General features: G+C 46.8%; 1 long non-coding RNA gene and 1 other non-coding gene across 3 annotated transcripts in view; both read right to left on the reverse strand.

The window, feature by feature from the left end:
* Positions 1–8264: 8264 nt before the first annotated feature.
* Positions 8265–8337, reverse strand: trnaf-gaa (transfer RNA phenylalanine (anticodon GAA)). The gene has a single exon. It is a non-coding gene; the product is annotated as a tRNA-Phe (tRNA).
* Positions 8338–13056: 4719 nt separating this feature from the next.
* LOC137302376 (uncharacterized) overlaps positions 13057–20597 on the reverse strand; it is a 31338-nt gene continuing 23797 nt past the window's right edge. Inside the window, exon 3 of one of the 2 annotated variants that reach the window (XR_010958452.1) lies at positions 13057–13695. This is a non-coding gene — a long non-coding RNA (uncharacterized lncRNA). Of the gene's footprint in view, positions 13696–17702; positions 18097–20597 lie in introns of those variants that run through there. The other variant, XR_010958451.1, reaches the window with a different exon arrangement.

Genomic DNA, 20597 nt, shown 5'->3' on the forward strand with positions numbered 1-20597 from the left:
AGGAGATCCATCGTCTCAGCCTGTTCGTGCCCCCGGATAATTATTTCTTCCTAGTTTGACTCTACTTTCTCTCCCCTCGTCCAGTCTATTCCGACCTATATCCACGAATCTTACAACTCCATGCGCCACTTGAACAATTTCCAGTTCCCCGGCACTAACCATCTCCTTTTCACCATGGACTTCCAGTCCGTCTACACCTCCACCACCACCCCCCCCCCACCCCCCACAACAGGACGGCCTGCGGGCCCTCCGCCTATTCCATGAACGAAGGCCCAACCTATCCCCATCCTCCACCACTCTCCTCCGTCTGGCTGAACTTGTTCTTACTTTGGACAACTTCTCCTTTGACTCCACTCACTTTCTCCAAATGAAAGATGTCACTATGGGAACTCATGTGGGTCCGAGCTATGCCTGACTTTTTCTGGGGGATACGTGGAAGATTCTTTGTTCCAGTACTACTCTGTTCCCCTCGCCTCTTTTTCTGGTACATCGATGTCACTTCCTGCTCTCGCCCCAATCAAGTTCGCTTCCAATTTCCACCCTCCCCTCTCCTTCACACGGTCCATCTCTGAACCTTCCATTCCCTTCCTCGACTTCTCTATCTCCATTTCCGGGGATGGTCTGTCAACCAATATCTGTTATAAGGCCACCGACCCCAACAGCTACCTTGATTACACTTCATCCCACCCCGCTTCCTGTAAGGACTCTATTCTGTTCTCCCAGTTTCTCCATCTCCGTCGTGTCTGTTCTGATGATGCCACCATCAACACAAATGCTTCCGATATGTCTTCCTTTTTCCTCAATCGAGGATTCCCCTCCACTGCAGTTGACTGGGCCCTCGACTGTGTCGGTCCTATTGACTCCACTTCTGCCCTTACCCCTTCCCCTCCCTCCCTCCCAGAACCATGATCGGGTCCCCATTGTCCTTGGCTTCCACCTCACCAGCCTCCACATTCAATGTATGATCCTCCGCCATTTCCTCCACGTACAAGCGCGATGCCACCACCAAAAACATCTTCCCCTCCCCTCCCTTTTCAGCCTTCATAATGGACCGCTCCCTCCACAACACCCTGGTCCACTCTTCCATCACCCCAAACACCCGCTCTGCTCCCCACGGTACCTTCCCATGCGAGTGCAGGAGATGCAAAACCTGACCTTTCACCTCCTCCCTTCCCACCTTCGAGGGTCCCAAACATTCCTTCCAGGTGAAACAGTGATTTATTTGTAATTGCTTTGCTGAACACCTCCGCTCAGTCCACAAGCGTGACCCTGAGCTTCCGGTCGCTTGCCATTTTAATTCCCCGTCCCACTCCCACTCTGACCTCTCTGTCCTCGGCCTCTTACTCCGTTCCAATGAAGCTCAACATAAGCTCGAGAAACAGTACCTCATCTTTCGATCAGGCTCTTTACAACCTTCTGAACTCAACATTGATTTCAATAACTTCAGATCATAAACACTGATCACATTTTTTCGGACAGCAAGTGCTGATTGTGGTTCAAATTTTGCCATTTACAGCTCCTCGAGACCCATCTTTTGTTTCTTTACTTGTCCCATTACCACCCTCCTTGCACCATCATCCCTTTTGTTATTTAATCACTCCTGCCCTCCACCCTATCAGAGACCTTCCCTTTTGTTCTTTCCTCCCCTCCCCTTCCTCCCCCATCTCTTTTCCTGACGCTGGACTTGCTTAAAAACTGTTTAATCTTCAACCTTTTCCATTTCTGACGAAGGGTCATCGACCTGAAACGTTAACTCTGTTTCTCTCTCCACAGACACTGCCTGACTTGTTGATTATTTGCAGCATTTTCTGGTTTCATTTCAGATTTCCAGCATCTGCAGTATTTTGCTTCTAATATCTCCTTCTGTGGCTCTGTGTCAGATTTTGTTTCAAAACGCTCCTGTGAAGCGCCTTGGGACGTTTTGCTACGTTAAAGGTAAATAGTACAGACAACGTTTGCACAGGTGGGATGTGGTGCCGTGATCGGATAGTGGTTCGTACTCTGTGTTGTGGCTGCTGCAACCTCGGTTCGAATCTGAGTCACGTCATAGTGTGCGCTGCTCCTTTTGTCTTCTGCCTCTCATGCTCATGGAATGCAGTCATCTTTGATCCGTGAAAGCAAATCTCATATTCCATCAAATCCCAGCACTCTCACATGCCTGTACTTGATGTTCCACAGTTCAAACTCGCCTCTTCTCCCAGCTTTTTCTTCCTTCCACACTCAATAGGCCGCCTTTACTTTCCTCCTCCCATTTCATGGACACTTTCCTGCTCCATTGCCGACTCCAACATTCACTTTCACGATCTCACGCCTTTAAGTTTGCTCTGCTCCTACCGCTGTTTCTATTGGGCACATGTCCTATTCGCACCAATGTTCATTTGTGCCTTGAAACCAATCGATACGTTTCGATCTGCGTGACCGCTCGACAGACAAACACGACGAAAGCAGGGCTGGTCTCTGGAAAGACAGCCGCCCGAATGTTCACGAAATTTACTTGTGGAATCTTGTGATCCAGGGGATGGTAACTGAAGAACTGGTTTTTGTTTTGATGCTTGTTGGCTCTTTTCTCTCAGCAGTTGAGTTGCGTGAGTGACGGGCAGCGCTACAGAGCTGCGAATGGCGGTTGAAAGGTTCACATTTGGCAAGTTGGGGCGGTGCAGTAAGATCGGAAGTGTTCCGCCTTGATCTTAATAGTTCTGTTGAAATTTGTGATTGAATCGAGTAGAGGATAAATGTAAAGAGCGCCTGTGATGAAAAAGGAGCGATTACAGGCCATGAGCGAAAGGTCTTTCAAATTCTCGTGGCGCAGGACGCTGTGTGCGGAAACGGCAGATTTTAAAGCGCGTGTGTCGGAAAGTAAAGTGCGATCTTGTGTGTGAAAAGAGCCCAAGAAAGTTGTTCTTGAAGCTGCGCCCTTGAGGCAAGTTGCAGATTGTCAGGAAAACTGCTATAGTGAAAGCTCGAAAATAAACCCAGAAACTACTGGCAACACTCAACAGATCAGGCAACATATGTGGAGAGATATTCGCTTTCCCCGGGCCTCATTGTGTATTGATTAATATTAAAGACCTGCACAAGATGGACGTGTTGCACCTCAACAAGGCTTGGACGAATTTCAAAGCAGGGAAGTTCCTCTTAACTGAACAGAGAGCAATGCCGGCCGTTTTTGGGTGTCAGCTATTTTCAATCTGTATTAACGACTTGGATGGTGGGACCGAGTGCAATGTGTCCAAGTTTGCTGACGATACAAAGCAAGATGGGAAAGTAAACTGTGAGGAGGACACAACGTGTCTGCAAAGGGATATAGACAGGTTAAGTGAGTGGGCAAGAAGGCGGCAGATGGAGTACAATGTGTGGAAATGTGAGGTTATTCACTTTGATGGGAAGAATAAAAGAACAGAATATGTTTTAAATGGTGAGAAATAATTAAATGTTGGTGAAATTAAAAAGGAAATTAGGAAAGCAAAGAGAGGGCATGAAAAAATACTGGCAAGTAAAATTAAGGAAAACCCAAAATATTTTATAAATACATAAAGAGCAAGAGGATAACTAAGGAAAGAGTAGGGCCTATTACAGACCAACAAGATAACCTATTCGTGGAGGTGGAAGACGTGGGAATGGTTCTCAATGAATAATTTGCGTCTTCGCAAAAGAGGGGGACGATGCAGAGATTGTAGTTAAGGAGGAGGAATGTGAAATATTGGATGGGATAAACATAATGAGAGAGTAAGTATTAAGGGGTTTAGCATCTTTGAAAGTAGTTAAATTGCCAGGCTCGGATGAAATGTATCCCAGGCTGTTGAAAGAAGCAAGGGAGGAAATAAGGGAGGTTCTGACCATCATTTTCCAATCGTCCCTGGCTACAGGCATGGTGTCGGAGGATTGGAGGACTGCTAAAGTTGGCCGTTCTTTAAAAATGGAGAAAAGGACAGACCCAGTAAATACAGGCCAGTCAGTCTAACCTCGGTGGTGGGCAAATTATTGGAATCAATTCTGAGGGACAGCATGAACCTTCATTTAGAAAGGCACGGATTAATCAAGGACAGTCAACATGGATTTGTTAAGCGAAGGTTTTGTCTGACTGACTTGATTGAATTTTTTGTGGAGGTGACAAGGAGGGTTGGTGAGGGCCATGCGTTTGATGTAGTGTACATGGATTTTAGCAAGGCTTTTGACAAGGTCCCACATGGCAGACTGGTCAAAAAAATAAAAGCCCATGGGATCCAGGGGAAAGTGACAAATTGGATTCAAAATTCGCTGAGTGGCAGGAAGCAAAGGGTCATGGTTGACGGATTGTGACTGGAAGGCTGTTTCCATTGGGGTTCACGGGGTTCAGTACTATGTCCCTTGCTTTTCGTGGTATATATTAATGATTCAGACTTAAATGTAGGGGGCATGATTAAGAAGTTGGCAGATGATACAAACATTGGCCGTGTGGTTAATAGTGAGGACGAAAGCAGTAGAATGCAGAAAGATATCAGTGGACTGGTCAGGTGGGCAGACAAGTGGCAAATGGAATTCAATCCAGAAACGTGTGAGGTAATGCATTTGGGGAGGTCAAACAAGGCAAGGGAATACACAATAAATGGGAGAATACTGAGAGGTGTGGAGGGAGAGAGAGACCTTGGAGTGCGTGTCCACTGATCCCTGAAGGTAGCAGGACAGGTAGATAAGTTGGTTAAGGAGTCATACGGAATACTTTCCTTTATTAGCCGAGGCATAGAATATTAGAGCAGGGAAGTTATGCTAGAACTGTATGAAACACTAGTTAGGCCACAGCTTGAGTGCTGTGCACAGTTGTGGTCACCACATTACAGCAAAGATGTGATTGCACTTGAGAGGGTACAAAGGAGATTTATGAGGATGTTGTCAGGACTGGAGAATTTTAGCTATGGGGAAAGATTGGACAGGCTGGGGTTGTTTTCTTTGGAACAGAGGAGCCTGAGGTGTGGTTTAATTGAGGTGTATAAAATTATGAGGGGCCTGGATAGAATGGACAGGAAGGACCTATTTCCCTTAGCAGAGGGCCCATTTAGCAGGGGATTGGTCGGAGGATTAGAGATGAGCTGAGGAAAACAAAATTCACTCAGAGGGTGGTGGGGTTCTGGAACTCACTTCGTGAAAGGGTGGTAGAGGCAGAAACCATCATCACATTTAAAAAGTACTTGGATATGCACTTGAATTGCCATAACCTAAAGGGCTACGGACCAAGTGCTGGAAAGTGGGATTAGGCGGGGTGGCTCTTTTACGACCTGTAGAGACATGATGGCCTGAATGGCCTCCATCTGTGCCATAAATTATCCATGTTTCCATGTTGATGTTCATTTTGCTGTCTTGTACATGAAATACAAGAAGTTAACATGCAGGTACAGCAAGCAATTAGGAAGGCAAATGGTATGTTGGCCTTTATTGCAAGGGGGTTGGAGTACAAGAGTAAGGAAGTCTTGTTGCAATTATACAGGGCTTTGGTGAGACCACACCTCGGGCATTGTGTGCAGCTTTGGTTTCCTTATCTAAGAAAGGACATACATGCCTTAGTTGCGGTGCAATGAAGGTTCACTAGATTAATTCCTGGGATGAGACGGTTGTCCTATGAGTGGAGATTGCGTAGAATGGGCCTCTCCTCGCTGGAGTTCAGAAGAATGAGAGGTGATCTCATTGAAACATGAAAAATTCCGAGACGGATCGACAGGGTAGATGATGAGAGGCTGTTTCCCCCGGCTGTGGAATCCACAACAAGGGGTCTTAGTCTCAGGGTAAAGGGTCAACCATTTAGGACTGAGGTGAGGACGACTTTCTTCATTCAGAGGGTTGTGAATCTTTGGAATTCTCTATCCCAGAGGGCTGTGGATATTGAGTGTATTCAAGTCTGAGATCGATAGATTTTTGGACTCTAAGGGAATCAAGGGACATGTGGATCGGGCGGGAAAGTGGAGTTGAGATCGAAGATCAGCCATGATCTGAGTGAATGGTGGAGCAGGCTCGAGGGGCCGCATGGCCTCCTCCTGTTCCTATTTCTTATGTTCTTAGAATGTGGAACTCGGTACCACAAGGAATAGTTGAGGATACTAGCATTGATGCATTTAGGGAAAGCTCGACAAACACATGAAGGAGAAAGGAATAGAGGATATGTTGATAGGGTGCGGTGAAGAAGGGTGGGAATGTGGAGCATGAACACAGTCATGGAACATTTAGGCAGAATGGACCGTTTCTGTGCTGTAAATTCTATGTAATTCTACTATAGACAAGTTAATAGAAGGTGCAGACAGTTGATAAGTTGAATTTAATGTGGAAATTATGAGATAATATATTTTATGAGGAAAAACAAGGACTGGAAGTGCACACTCAATAGAACGGCACAGACGCTGTGAATGAACAGAGAGACCTCGCGTTTCAAATATATATTCCATGAAAGTACAGATCCAGGTCGATAATGCCCATCTCCAACCTCCCTTTCCTCTCCAAAGTCCTTGAACGTGTTGTCGCCTCCCAAACCCGTGCCCATTTCAACCGCAATTCCATGTTTGAATCCCTCCAATCAGTTTTCCGCCCCTGCCACAATACTGAAACGGCCCTAATCAAAGTCACAATTTACATCCTCTGTGACTGTGACCGTGGTGAACTATCCCTCCTCATCCTTCTCGACCTGTCTGCAGCCTTTGACATGGTTGACCACACCATCCTCCTCCAGTGTCTCTCCTCCGTCTTCCAGCTGGGTGGAACTGAGCTCGTCTGGTTCCATTCCTATCTCTCCAATCGTAGCCAGGGAATCAAACGGAATGGCTTCTCTTCCCGTTCCTGCACCATGACCTCTGGAGTTCCCTAAGGATCTATCCTTGACCCCCACCTATTTCTCATCCACATGCTGCCTCTTGCGATATCATCCGAAAACAAAATGTCAGGTTCTACATGTACGCTGACAACACCCACCTCGACCTGACCACCTGTCTCGACCCCTCCACTGTCTCTGATTTCTCACACTGCTTTTTCAACATCCAGTAATGGATGAGAAAAACATTCCTCCAACTAAATATTGGCACAAACTCCGTTCCCGAGTCACCGACTCCATCCCTCTCTCTGGCCACAAATAAATAGACCATCATGAAATGTTCACAGTCCGTTTCTTGAGCCTTCTCCTTCGTAGAAGAATCTTTTAAACTCCTCGCACAAGTAACCATTGAACTTAATGTCCTGTTTTGCGGTATGTTCTAGATTGTTCCAGGTCAGCATTGCAATAATTCGGGGTAGTTGAAAAGTGGGATCATTATATTAAATCTCGATATTTATCACAGCCCCGCCCCCCAAACATTCAAACCACCGTTCAGGAGGAGAACCCCTCTGCTCACTGACCGACATTGGCTCCCAGTTCACCAACATCTCAAATTTTAAATTCTCATCCTCGTGTTCAAATCCCTCCATGACCTCGCCCCTCCCTATCTCTGTAACCTCCTCCACCCCTACAACCCTCCGAGATCTCTGAGCTCCTCCAATTCAGGCCTCTTGCGCATCCACGATTTTCATCGCTCCACCATTGGCGGCCGTGCCTTCAACCGACTGGGCCCAAAGCTCTGGATTTCCCTCCCTAAACCTCCCCGCCTCTCGACCTCTCTCTCCTCCCTTAAGACACTTAAAACCGACCTCACCTGTCCCAATATCTCCTTATGTGGCTCCATGTCACATTTTGTTTGATAATCGCTCCTGTGAAGCGCCTTGGGACGTTTTACTCCGTTAAAGGCGCGATATAAATGCAAGTTGTTGTTGTTGTTGGGGTGGAGAAAGGGTTTTCTTTCTTTTTATGACTCTTTTCTATCTCTCTATTTCTTTCCTTTCTCGGACTCTGTTTTCCGGGTCTGTTTACTGACACACATTACAATCTGTGTCACTCGGTGTCTAACAATGTGAGGCAATGTGTTTTATTCCCGCTGTGTTATCTCTCTGGCGGTTTGCTGATAAATGTTTAACTCGCGGCCTGTTCCCGTTAATGGTCACAAGCAGTAACAGACAGACAGAGCGTGTCTGACCGCCCTGAGATGTGGAAAAGGCATCAGTTCAGGACAAATGCATCAAATCAAATGTTCATCGAGCACCGAGAGAAACAAAAACCAGAGAGAAAGGCAGAAGGAAATAGAGAAATAAAAGCTAAATACAGACATCCTTGATGTCTCTCTATTCCATCCCCAACCGTTCAGTGTCGGGTAAAAATGTCAGTGTAAATAAATGTTCCACAATCGACCCAAAGAAGAAGAAACAAAATAACCCAAAACTGCCGAAACCCGGGATCGAACCAGGGACCTTTAGATCTTCAGTCGAACGCTCTCCCAACTGAGCTATTTCGGCCCCACATCAAACTAGTTTTTGGGTCATCCTCTTGGAATAAAATATAACCCCGGGTGGAATTGCCCCTCCCGCTCATTCCTCACTTCGGGAGAATGAGACCGACCATCAAGGAGAGATTTTCTGAGACTGTCGTTGAATCTCATTTATATTAAACATTCCTTGAACTCTCTGCCGGGGGGATTCAGAGCTGGGGTTCGCCATGAACCAGCTTCCCCTCAATTCCCAGCTTTATCAGTGAATCGACCAACAAACGCTCGACAGAGCTCAGGTTATATTAACAATAAAAACAGAAAATGCGGGAAACACTCAGCAGGTCAGGCAGCATCTGTGGAGAGAGAAACATCCTTTCAGGTCGATGACCTTTCATCAGAACTCTCTCCACAGATGCTGCCTGACCTGCTGAGTATTTCCAGCATTTTCTGTTTTTACTTCAGATTTCCAGCACCTGCAGTATTTAGCTTTTGTTTTACAGCTTGTATTAATGTTCTGCTGATGATATCTTAATATTATCTTGTTTTTGGGCCACTTTAATCAGGTTCATGGACAAATTCTTCCATCATCCCTTCTCCCACATCAATTCTCTCTCTCATTCATTCTTTTCTCCTTTCAATCCAGAAGAGGGCGGGAATCAGAGCTCACCCCCCGAACCCTCCGCACACAGACCCCCGTCTACCACTCCGTGTGATCCAAGAGACAATTCAATACATTACACTCTGTATAAACACAGAAAGCTGACACACCAGGGGAGATCGCACGGTGTTGGACACGGAGTGAAATAAACTGAAGTGTTTATAAAAAGTTACAGATCACAACACGTGTCTCTGTCTCTCTCCGCCATCCCGGCCTGTGCTGAGTGAGCTGATCTCAACTGGTGTGGTACTGAGTCCCACACAGAGCAGGATGGGCACATGTTCAATCTCCAGCCTGTACTGAGTTAGCTGATCTCACGAGGTGTGCTACTCAGGCCCGGAGCAAGAAAAGCCGAGGCTCAGTCCTCGGCCTGAGCTAAGTTACCTGGATTCACCCGTGTGGTACTGAGCTCCACAGGGCAAGTTGGATCCCCGGCCTGTGATATGTTAGTTCATCTCACTATAATTTATTAAGGAGGTCAAGGTCTTGGAGAGGATGGAGAGGAGATTTTCAGAATTATACCAGGGATGGGGTTTAGTTGTGTGGAGAGACTCGAGGACCTGGGATTGTTCTGCTTCGAGCAATGAAGGTTCAGGGTAGAAGTAATCCACGTGTTCAAAATTAAGAGGGGTTTTGATAGAGTAAATAAAGAGAAACTGCACGCACTGGCTAAGGTGCCTGTCGACCTCATACGTTGCAGGAAAGGATGCCCCGGAGCATGGTACATTGGCGAGACCATGCAGACACTGCGACAACGGATGAACGGACACCGCACAACAATCGCCAGACAGGAGGGTTCCCTCCCAGTCGGGGAACACTGAGCAGTCAAGGACATTCAGCCTCCGATCTTCGGGTAAGCGTTCTCCAAGGCGGCCTTCGAGACACACGACAACGCAAAATCGTCGACAGAAATTGATAGCCAAGTTCCGCACCCATGAGGACGGCCTCAACCGGGATCCTGGGTTCAAGTCACGCTACATGTAATCCCACCGGGGGGGAGGTGGGGGGCGGGAAAGAGAAAAAAAAGTTGTCTGTTTTTAATACAACTGGCCATTCTTTGTCTCTCTCTTTCTCTCTTTTTCCCAGGGATGAGGGGGCGGACATATGAGGAGAGGTTGAGTAGATTGGGACTCTACTCATTGGAGTTCAGAAGAATGAGAGGCGATCTTATTGAAACATATAAGATTGTGAAGGGGCTTGATCGGGTGGATGCGGTAAGGATGTTCCCAAGGATGGGTGAAACTCGAACGAGGGGGCATAATCTTAGAATAAGGGGCTGCTCTTTCAAAACTGAGATGAGGAGAAACTTCTTCACTCAGAGGGTAGTAGGTCTGTGGAATTTGCTGCCCCAGGAAGCTGTGGAAGCTACATCATGAAATAAATTTATAACAGAAATAGACAGTTTCCTAGAAGTAAAGAGAATTAGGGGTTACGGGGAGCGGGCAGGAAATTGGACATGAATTTAGATTTGAGGTTAGGATCAGATCAGCCATGATCTTATTGAATGGCGGAGCAGGCTCGAGGGGGCGATTGGCCTACTCCTGCTCCTATTTCTTATGTTCTTATGTTCTTATGTCTTTGTAATCTGACCGCTTGCGTATTCAGTGGTCTTGGGTGTAATGTTCCCCTGTCTGAACACCATCCATGCAGAGGAGTGATAACGGGCAGTTGGAAAGATTATCTGTAATCACCAGGCATTGTTCTGTGACTATATATGCGGTGCTTTTATGGAAACCTTCACACACCTGACGAAGGAGGAAAGCTCCGAAAGCTTGTGATTTTCAATTAAAACTGTTGGACTATAACCTGGTGTTGTAAGATTCCTTACATTTGTCCACCCCAGTCCATCACCGGGATCTCCACATCATATATTCTTTCAGTTCTGGTATCATACTTGTGAATCTTTTTTGCATCCTCTCCAATGCCTCTGTATCCTTTCTATAATATGGAGACCAGAACTGTGACCAGTACTCCATGTGTTCTATAAGCGTTTAACATAACTTCTCAGCTTTTGAATTCTTTCCCTCTGGAGATAAACCCCAGTGCTTGATTTGCCTTTTTATGGCCTTATTAATCTGCGTTGCTACTTTTAGTTATTTGTGTATCTGTCCCCCTCGACCATTTGGTCCTCCATCCAATTTGGACTTTTATTATCCAAGTCGTGTGAGGCCTCCTTATTCTTCCTACTGGTAGATGCCAGTGTTGTAGATGTAGTGGAACAGATTGGCTGGTTCTGCAACATATATTTTCAGCACTACAGCTGGGATGTTGTTGGGGCACATAGTTTTACTGTGTCCAGTGCGTTCATCCGTGACTTGATATCTTGTTGAGTGAATCGAATTGGCTGAAGACTGGCATTTGTGATGGCGGGGACCTCAGTAGGAGGCCGAGAAGGATTATCCCTTTGGTGTTTCTTGCTGAAGATGGCTGCGAACACTTCAGCCTTGTCTTTTGCACTCACATACTGCGCTCCACCACCTTTGAGGATGGGGATGTTCAGGGAGCCTCTGTGTCCCGTTAATTTCTTAATTCTGCGCCACCATTTTTAACTGGATATGGCAGGACTGCAGAACTTGGACCAGATACGTTGGTTATGGGATCATTTAGCTCTGTCTATCGCCTACTGATTTCGCTGTTTAGCATGTAGTCCTGTGTTGAAGCTTCACCAGGTTGACATCTCATTTTCAGCTACACCTGATGCTGATCCAGAGATGCTCTTCTGCACTACTCATTGAACCAGGGTTGGCTTGATGGTGATGGAGGAGTGAGAGATATGCCGGGACATGAGGTTACGGATTGTGGTGGATTCCAATTCTGCTGCTGCCAATGGCAAAACAGTGCCTCGTGAATGCCCAGTTATGAGCTGCTAGATCTGTTCTTAATCTTTCCTATTTAGCACGTTGAGAATGTCACATGACACGATGGAGGGCTTCCTCGATGGGACCTGGTCTCCACAAGGACTGTGCAGTGGTCACTCCCACCAATACTGTCATGAACAGATGCATTGGCGACAGGTGGATTGGTGAGGACGGTGTCAAGTAGATTGTTACCTTATGTTGTTTCTGTCACTATCTGTCACAAGCCCAGTCCAGTAGCTATATCCTTCAGGATTCTGCCAGCTCTGTCAATGGTGGTTTTACTGAGCCACTTTTGGTGACTGACATTGAAATCCCCACCCAAAGTATATTCTGTGCTTCCTCCAAGTGGTGCTCAACATGGAGGAGAACTGATTCATCAGTTGAGGCGAGGTGATAGGTGATAATCAGCAAGAGGTTTTCTTGCCCATGTTTGACCTGAGGCCTTGAGACTTCATGTGGTCCAGAGACAATGTTGAAGAATTCCAGGGTCACTCGCACCACACTGTATATCCACTTCTGGTGGGTCAGGCCTGCCGGTGGGAGAGGATGTACCCAAGGATGATGGTGGGACTTTTGCTGATAGCTTTGATTCTGTAAGATTGACTAGAATGTGGGACTGCTGTCCCAACTTTGGCGCCAGTCCCCAGATGTTGGAAGAGTTTTCATGCTCGACTGGGCTGGGTGTGCCTTTGTCATGTCCAAATTCGATGCTTGGGAGGCAGCCAAGTGGTCTGTCCGATTTTATTCTTCTTAGCCTTTTTTATAGCAGTTTGATTCAACTGAGTGTCTTGCTTGGCCATTTCAGAGGGCAGTTCATCATCACGTTTTGGCCAGACCGGTAAGCACGGCAGGTTTCCTGCCTTAAACGACAATAGTGAACCACTTAGGATAACCTGACAGCTTCGTAGTCACTTTTTGTTCCAGGTTAATTTTGTTTTTTTCCATTTAAACTGAATTACAATTCACAAACTCCCAGTGGCGATCGAGGGAATAGTAGGACCAGGCTGGCAATGGGAGTGCAGAAAATTCAAGTAGAACTTTCACATTGGTGAACTGAGTTTCGATATTTCTTGCACGGTGTGCTTGTGGTTTCAATCTTCATTTAATATATTTAACTTAGAAATTGTGGTTCTGCCTTTGTACAATTCACTGTTCCAAAAGGTTACTCAGCTGGTCGATGTGTAATGTTCCGTCACCTTAATGAGTGTGATAGTCAAAGGTCAGATGGGACCAAAACCTGTTTGTTCAAGAGTCTGTAAGTAATATCAGCAGATATGCGATCTAATTGTCTCATGAGAGGTTTACTTAAACTATAAGTATCTCGCTCCTTTAGCTTAGTTACCTGACATTGAAGTCCGCATACCTCTTTACAGCATCGAAATTAATCGTCTCCACAGAGAAATGCATGTGCCTGCAATTGCGGAGACAGAAGCAGTTTATTACCCTATTCTCGCAGCAATTGGGTTACCTGGTAGGTCATTATCAGCACATATGGTGTAAGTAACAGAACATTGAACTATTTCAACGCTGAGTCTGGTAAACATAGAATGTTATTTTGCAAAGTTTTGTGATACAGCTAAAACTTTCATTCTTATCCCATTGGTCAATGCACCGAGTAACTCACCCTCGCTCTGTGCTGAACTGTCGAGTCTGGGGTCTAAATGTGTCCTTGGTGCTCCCTGGCCAGGCAGGGGTAAAACAGGCAGGGCGCACAGTCCTGAGTGTAATCCACTGCCTCCTGGTGGAAAGCGCACCTGTTGTGGAGATCGGGTGAGGAAGGACCGGGTGAGATTGTCGTGTTTCCCGAGGACCGATCGCCTGGGATTCCGGAGAGCAGATTGCGGCTGTGTATCCCGGCATGAGTCAGTGTCTTCAGGATAGAAGGACAGGGAACAAATGGAATACGCATCAGATAAATAAAACATGTGACAGAAACTGTCCTCCTCACTCGAAGGTACAATCTTGTGTTCCCATCAAATGTTCCTCTCAGATCATAATTATATTCCCGCAATGACTTTACAGGATTTTTATGCATTTGATGTTTAAAGTATTGTAAGGGCTTGGTGAAAAAAGGTGACTGTAGGAATAAACGGATCATTCTCAGGTTTGCAGGCTGTAACTTGCAGGGTGTCACAAGGATCAGTGCTTGGGCCACAGCTATTTTCAATCTATTTGAATGACTTAGATAAAGGGACCGAGTGCAATGTATCCAAGTTTGCTGACGATACAAAGCTAGGTGGGAAAGTAAGCTGTGAGGAGGACACAAAGAGTGAGCAAAGGGAGATGGATAGGTTAAGTGAGTGGGCAAGAAGGTGGCAGATGGAGTATAATGTGGGGAAATGTGAGGTTATTCACTTTGGTAGGAAGAATAGAAAAACAGATTTTTTTTAAATGATAAGAAACTATTAAATGTAGATGTTCAGAGAGATTTGTGTGTCCTTATACACAAAACACAGAAAGTTAACATGCAGTTACAGCAAGCAATTGGGAAGGCAAATGGAATGTTGGCCTTTATTGCAAGGGGTTGGAGTACAAGAGTAAGGAAGTCTTGCTGCAATTGTGCAGGGCTTTGGTGAGACCACACCTGGATACTGTGTACAGTTTTGGTCTCCTTACCTAAGGAAGGATATACTTGTCTTCGAGGGGATGCAATGAAGAAAAGAAAGAAAGTCTTGCATTTACCTAACGCCTTTCCCGACCTGCCAAAGCGCTTTACAACCAATAAAGTACTTTTGAAGTGTAGCTGCTGTTGTAATGTAGGAACCACAGCAGCTCATTTGCTCATAGTACAGTCCCACAAATAGCCATGTGATAATCACCAAATGATTTGATTTTTTAGTGATGTTGGTTGAAAGACAGTATCTACTGACAGAGCAACACCCTCAGTCCGACACTGGAAGATCGGCCCAGATTGTTGGTGCAACTTTCGTGGAATGGGGCTTTGAACCCACCACCATTTGACTCAGAGGCGAGAGTGCTACCAACTGAACTACAGCTTATAAATAGAAGGTTCGCTCGATTAATTCCTGGGACGAGAGGGTTGTGAGGAGCGATTGAGTAGAATGGACCGATACTCTCTGGAGTTTGGAAGATTGAGAGGTGATCTCATTGAAATATGTAAGATTCTGAGAGGGCTTGACAGGGTCGAGGCTGAGAGGCTGTTTCCCCTGGCTGAAGAGTCTAGAACTAGAGAGAATTGTCTCAGGATAAGGAGTCAGACATTTAAGACTGAGATGAGGAGGAATTTCTTCACTCCAAGGGTTGTGAATCTTTGGAATTCTCTACCCCAGTAGGCTGTGGATGCTGAGTCATTGAATATATTCAAAACTGAGATCGATAGATTTTTAGATTCCAAGAGAATGAACCGGGCGGGAAAGTGGAGTTGAGGTCGAAGATCAGCCATGATCTTATTGAATGTCGGAGCAGGATCAAGGGGCTGGATGGCCTACTCCTGCTTCTATTGCTTATGTTCTTATGTACTAATGACTGCATGCTGCTGCCCGTGTATGTTATTGTGGAGAGTGGGGGAAACTAGACTTGGCATTAATTCAAGAGGGGTTTAGCTGGAGAACATGAATGAGACTTGGTGGTCATTTGTTCTTATATAGCGCGGCTTCTGGGATCCATCTCTTAGAATCACAGAGTAGTTACAGCACAGAGGAGGCCATTCGGCCCATCGAGCCGGTGCCGGCTCTTTGTCAGAGCAATCCAGTTAGTCTCATTTCCCCGCAGCCCTGCAATTTTCTTTCAAGTATTTATCCAATTCCTTTTTGAAAGAATTGTGCACATATATCCCCAGATCTCTCCGTTCCTGCACCACCTTTAGAATTGTACCATTTAGCTTATATTTCCTCTCCTTATGCTTCCTGCCAAAATGTATCACTTCACAATTCTCTGCATTAAATTTCATCTGCCATGTCCCGCCCATTCCACCTGCCTGTCTGCCTAATTTACGGGAAATTATCTTGTCGCATTTGCTTTCAAATTTGTTGACGTCCTGTCCCGTGGACCTCCCAGTGTCGGAATCGACTGAATAAACTTAATCTCAAGGATCACAAGTGAGGACTCAGCTGTCGGGTGAGGGATCCCGGGGCCACCGTCACCCGAAAGGAACCTCCCAGAATGAGCTGCTCCTTCGGAACAGGAGGCAGAAGCCAAGGGGAAAAACCAATAAATAAACACAATCATAGCCCATGTCCATCGGTTAAACTGAGAGCTCATTGATCAGCCCGGTTAGTGATTTCACTGTTTCTGTCTCTCTCTTTCTCTCAGTGAACTTGCTGGCGATTGTGATCCTGTCCCGTGGAAAGTGCGGTCTCTCCAAATGTATCACTCGCTACCTGGTGGCCATGGCGACGGCGGATCTCCTGGTGATTGTCTGTAATGTGATCTTATATCGGATTGCTCATCTTTATTGGGGGGACACTTTCCTGCTCTACACTCGTGTTTGCAGATTCATTCTCTTCCTGGCTCCTACTGCCACAGACAGTTCTGTTTGGTTAACGGTCGCTTTTACCTTTGATCGTTTTGTAGCCATTAGTTGTCAGAAGCTGAAAACAAAATATTGCACTGAGAAAAGTTCACTTGTGATTATCGTGACTTTGAGCGCGCTGTTCGGTTCAAAGAACATTCCCCGGCTCTTCGTGTATGTTCCGTATGCGTATGTAACAATTAACAATATACCGTGGGGTTGTCGTGTATCATCACAGTTTTATATTCGACCCGCATGGATCGCATTTTCCTGGATTGAACAGCTGTTAACCCCGTTGCTTCCATTCTGTTTGATTTTATTGTTTAATGCTCTCACCGTCAGACGCATTTTAGTGGCCAGTCGGGCCCGAAGGAGCCTCCGGGACCTCAGCAATGGTGAGAATGACAAGGACCCTGAGATGAAGAACCGCAGAAGGTCCATCGTTTTACTTTTTGCCATATCCGGCAGTTTTATCCTGCTCTGGATGACAACGGTCGTATATTTTTTATATTATCGAATTAAAAGCATCTTTAAACACAGATCTTTCCATAACCCTTTTGCAACCTTCGAACAAGCGGGAATTCTGCTTCAGCTTCTGAGTTCCTGCACGAACACGGCCATTTACACAGTGACCCAGAGTAAGTTCAGAGAGGAGCTGCTCAATGTGATTAAATATCCGTTTACTCTAATTGGTAAATTGGTCAAATGAGGAAAACGGCTGAAGTGAAGCGGGAACTGACTTCCCAACATCACAACTTAATTCCAGATCAAAATTATCACCTCAATTTACCAAAGGGACTCAGCAACAGGGCCAAAGACATCTCCTTTAAACATATTTGTTGTCAAAAGTTATACCAAAATTAAATTTAACAGCAGCCGACAAAAAATGAGCAAAAGCAACAGACAGTAACATTATCAAAACATGTTCCTGTATTCAGATCATTTTTTAAACACGTCCTCAGGGAGTCTGACCCGAAATGTAATTGTCCGGAGGAAGGGCTGTGAATTAGCGACTGGATATTAGTTTCCACCGGACCGGACTAATAATCGAGCCCCGCCTACAGCATCTGTGGGGTTAATTCTCTCTTTTTTAATTATTTCTGGGCCCCCTTAAAACATTCCTGTAACTCCGTGTCTGTGATATTTTAACAGCCGTTGGTCCTCAATAGTCTGGGAATCACTGATGGGTTTTTTTTCTGCCTTCTCCCGGATTCAGGAGGCAGGCAAGGGCTGTCGTTTTGCTCTGCTCAGACCTCCACTCAGCTCGGTTCTGAAGTGTCGACTGGAAGTGCAGTCAGAATGAGGCTTGATTTTTTTTTTGTGTTTTTAGGCCCCCCTTTTACAAGAAGCGGGGTTTAGGGTGTGTTCATGTGCAGAAAAACCAAAAAACCCAAAATAAGCGTCAAATTAAAATTTTATTATCTCGGTCCAGGATGCACTCCAGCCCCTGCGGTGCCCCCCGGTCGCGGAAAGCCCCAAGCGTACCGGCAGACACCGCGTGCTCCATCTCCAGGGCCACCCAGGCACGGAGAATTCCGCGGAAGAGAGGCTGACAGTTGGAGCGACCGCCCCCACGGGCCCCGTCTCACCTGGACCTGTGGATGGCCACCTTGGACAGGCCCACGAGGAGATCCTCCGACTGACCCGCCCTCCTCCTCAGTCGGTGGCCAAAGATGAGGAGCGTGGGACTGAAGCGCAGCCAGAAGTTGTGGAGCAGCCCCGTTAAATAGTGGAACAGGGGCTGCAACCTCTCACACTCCTTGTAGACATGAAACACGGAATCATTCAGGCGCAGAAGATCTGTTGATGTTTCAAAACAGGCGTTAAGTCTTTTTTAAAAATCAGGCTGATGACTCAGTTACAATAGTCGATGGAGGAATTTCACAGGAGTAGATGAAGTTTCAGTCACTCAGAAGGGATTAACAGAGAGTAAAGCCGGGTTCGCTGGAGGCACTGCTGCAGAAGGGGAACCGAGGAATGAGTGAATGCACAGAAGGCCAGTGTTGGAGGATCAAAGAGTGTGGGACATGGAGATGGAGGTGTTTGCAGAGGTTGGACAGGCAAACCTTGGAGGGACTGATAGGGAACGTGTTGAGGGTCAGGAAACCAATGGAAGTCAATGAGATCTGATCAGTGGAGCAATGGGAGGGCGGGGTATGGGGATCGGCAGGGAGGTGATCGAAGGGGAGGAGTCCAGAGATAATGCTCAAAGGAAGAGACGTTGACAAAGCAGGAAGGGGTGAGGCCAATGTGTGTTTGGAAGAAATCCACGGCAACACCACAGAGGTTAGGGGGAGAAGGTGAATTGTACAGACAGGCAGTGAGGATTCAGAAAGTACCTTGTATGACAGTGTTACCACTCATCAGACAAGTTTCAGTCAGAAAGAGAAAGAGACAGTGAAAGGGGAAAACGCCAAATACGGGGTCAGGGACGCACGGGGAGACGGGGTCAGGGACGCACGGGGAGACGGGGTCAGGGACGCACGGGGAGACGGGGTCAGGGACGCACGGGGAGACGGGGTCAGGGACATAGATTTTTTAGAAATATAAACATGGCTCAAGTTAGCTCAGTTCCTGTAGACAGCAAGTTGTACAAAGGGCGTTATCACTGATATATGAATAACCCTCTTTGTAACTAAGTGACAAATTTCAGGAGTTTGTTGGATCCCTTTTGTACAATGTGTGACTTTGCCAGTAAGGGGTTGGACTGTGTAAGAAATCTCCATGTGCTGTGTTAATAAAACTCTGGTCCTGGTGTCATTGGGGACCTGCTCTCTCCTTTACTGTAAGAAATTTCCATTAAATGAATAATCTGTGAATCTAAATAGCTGAGATCATCTTAAAGAATGGCTGACCTGCAGCATGAACACAGCTGTCCGTGGGCCTGTCTCTCTGTCTCCCACCTTCCCGTTCGAGTCTCTATCTCTCTCTCTGACACGGTCTGTATCTGTCTTCATCCCTCTCTATCTCCCATTGCCGATCTCACTATTCCTGCTGCCCTGCTTATTTGCCTCCAACTCCTTGCACACTAGTGTATCTCTCTTCCTCCCTGTCCCTTTCACTCGATCCGCATCCCTCTCTACCTTGCTCCCCATCTCCCATTCTCTCCCAACCGAGTTCTCACCTCTGAGTCCACCTCACTGTTTCCCTACCCCTCACTCTCTCACTTCCTTTTCATCCCTCTCGATCATCCCCATCAATCGCTCTTTACCCTCTCTCTTCCCTCCCACTCTGTCCCGATCCACTTTCTCTCTGTGCCTGGCCCTGTTGTCTGCAATTTTGCTGACCCGTTTTCTACACAATCCCCTCATTTTGCCCCGTTCCTGGATCTCTCTGTCTGCCGTCCACCCCTCTCTGTTTAAGTTGCTCCCTTTCTTTATCCACCCTCCCTCTCTCTATATATTCCATTTCTCTGTCTCTCCACATCCCTCCCTCTCCCTACCCATCTCTCTCTATGTATTCCATTTCTCTGCCTTTAACTGCAGCTGCCACCTATTTGTTCACTCCACTCCATGGTTGATGTTCAGAGATTATGAGGGTGATTTTAAAATGGAGCCGGGAAAGGGGTGGGGGTCAATTTGAGGTCAGGAAACCCATGAGTACGGGTTTCCGGGACGTCCTTAAGATTTTGACGAAAGGACATCTTTTATTTTTTTTGTTTCCCGTCTGACTGACCGGTTGATTGACAGGCTGGTCTCAGTGGGACGGGAAACCAGCCAGGGAGAGGACGTCTTCAGGTAAGTCTTTGTTTGCATGGATGGGGGGCACGGGTGAGCACGGGGCATGGATGGGCATAGGTGGGCACGGGGGTCGCAAGTCATGTGGGATGGGATCGGGGGTCATTGCAGGGGTCAGCAATCATTGAGGGGAATGTCGGGGGTCGGAGGGGGACGATCGGGGTCGGGGGTCTGGGATCGGGGGAGGGGTGTCGGTGCAGGTAGGCTTGTTGGGCCTGGGGGAAGCACTCCTGCTCCTCAGGGCCCACAAGCTGTGCCTTTCTAGGCACCTACCTGTTACTCTCAGGCCTTCTCACCTCCTTTCACGAGGAGTAAAACAGAAGGCCCAGGAATCCGGCCCCCCCGGGGTTGAAATCGGGAATTAGTAAAAAATGGATGCGTGAAGCCTCCTTGAAAGGTTATGAGGCCCGACCCGCCCCCTGGGAGTGGGTTGGTCGCCCGCCCCCGTGAAAACGGGAAATGGGCGGGTTGGAGACAGGTCTGAAATGGTGGCAATTTTCAATGCACCCCCGCCCCCAACCCACCCGTTCTTTACTTTTAAAATCGAGCCCTATATTTTCAGGC

The sequence above is a fragment of the Heptranchias perlo genome, chromosome 35, assembly GCF_035084215.1.
Source record: "Heptranchias perlo isolate sHepPer1 chromosome 35, sHepPer1.hap1, whole genome shotgun sequence".
Classification (NCBI taxonomy): domain Eukaryota; kingdom Metazoa; phylum Chordata; class Chondrichthyes; order Hexanchiformes; family Hexanchidae; genus Heptranchias; species Heptranchias perlo.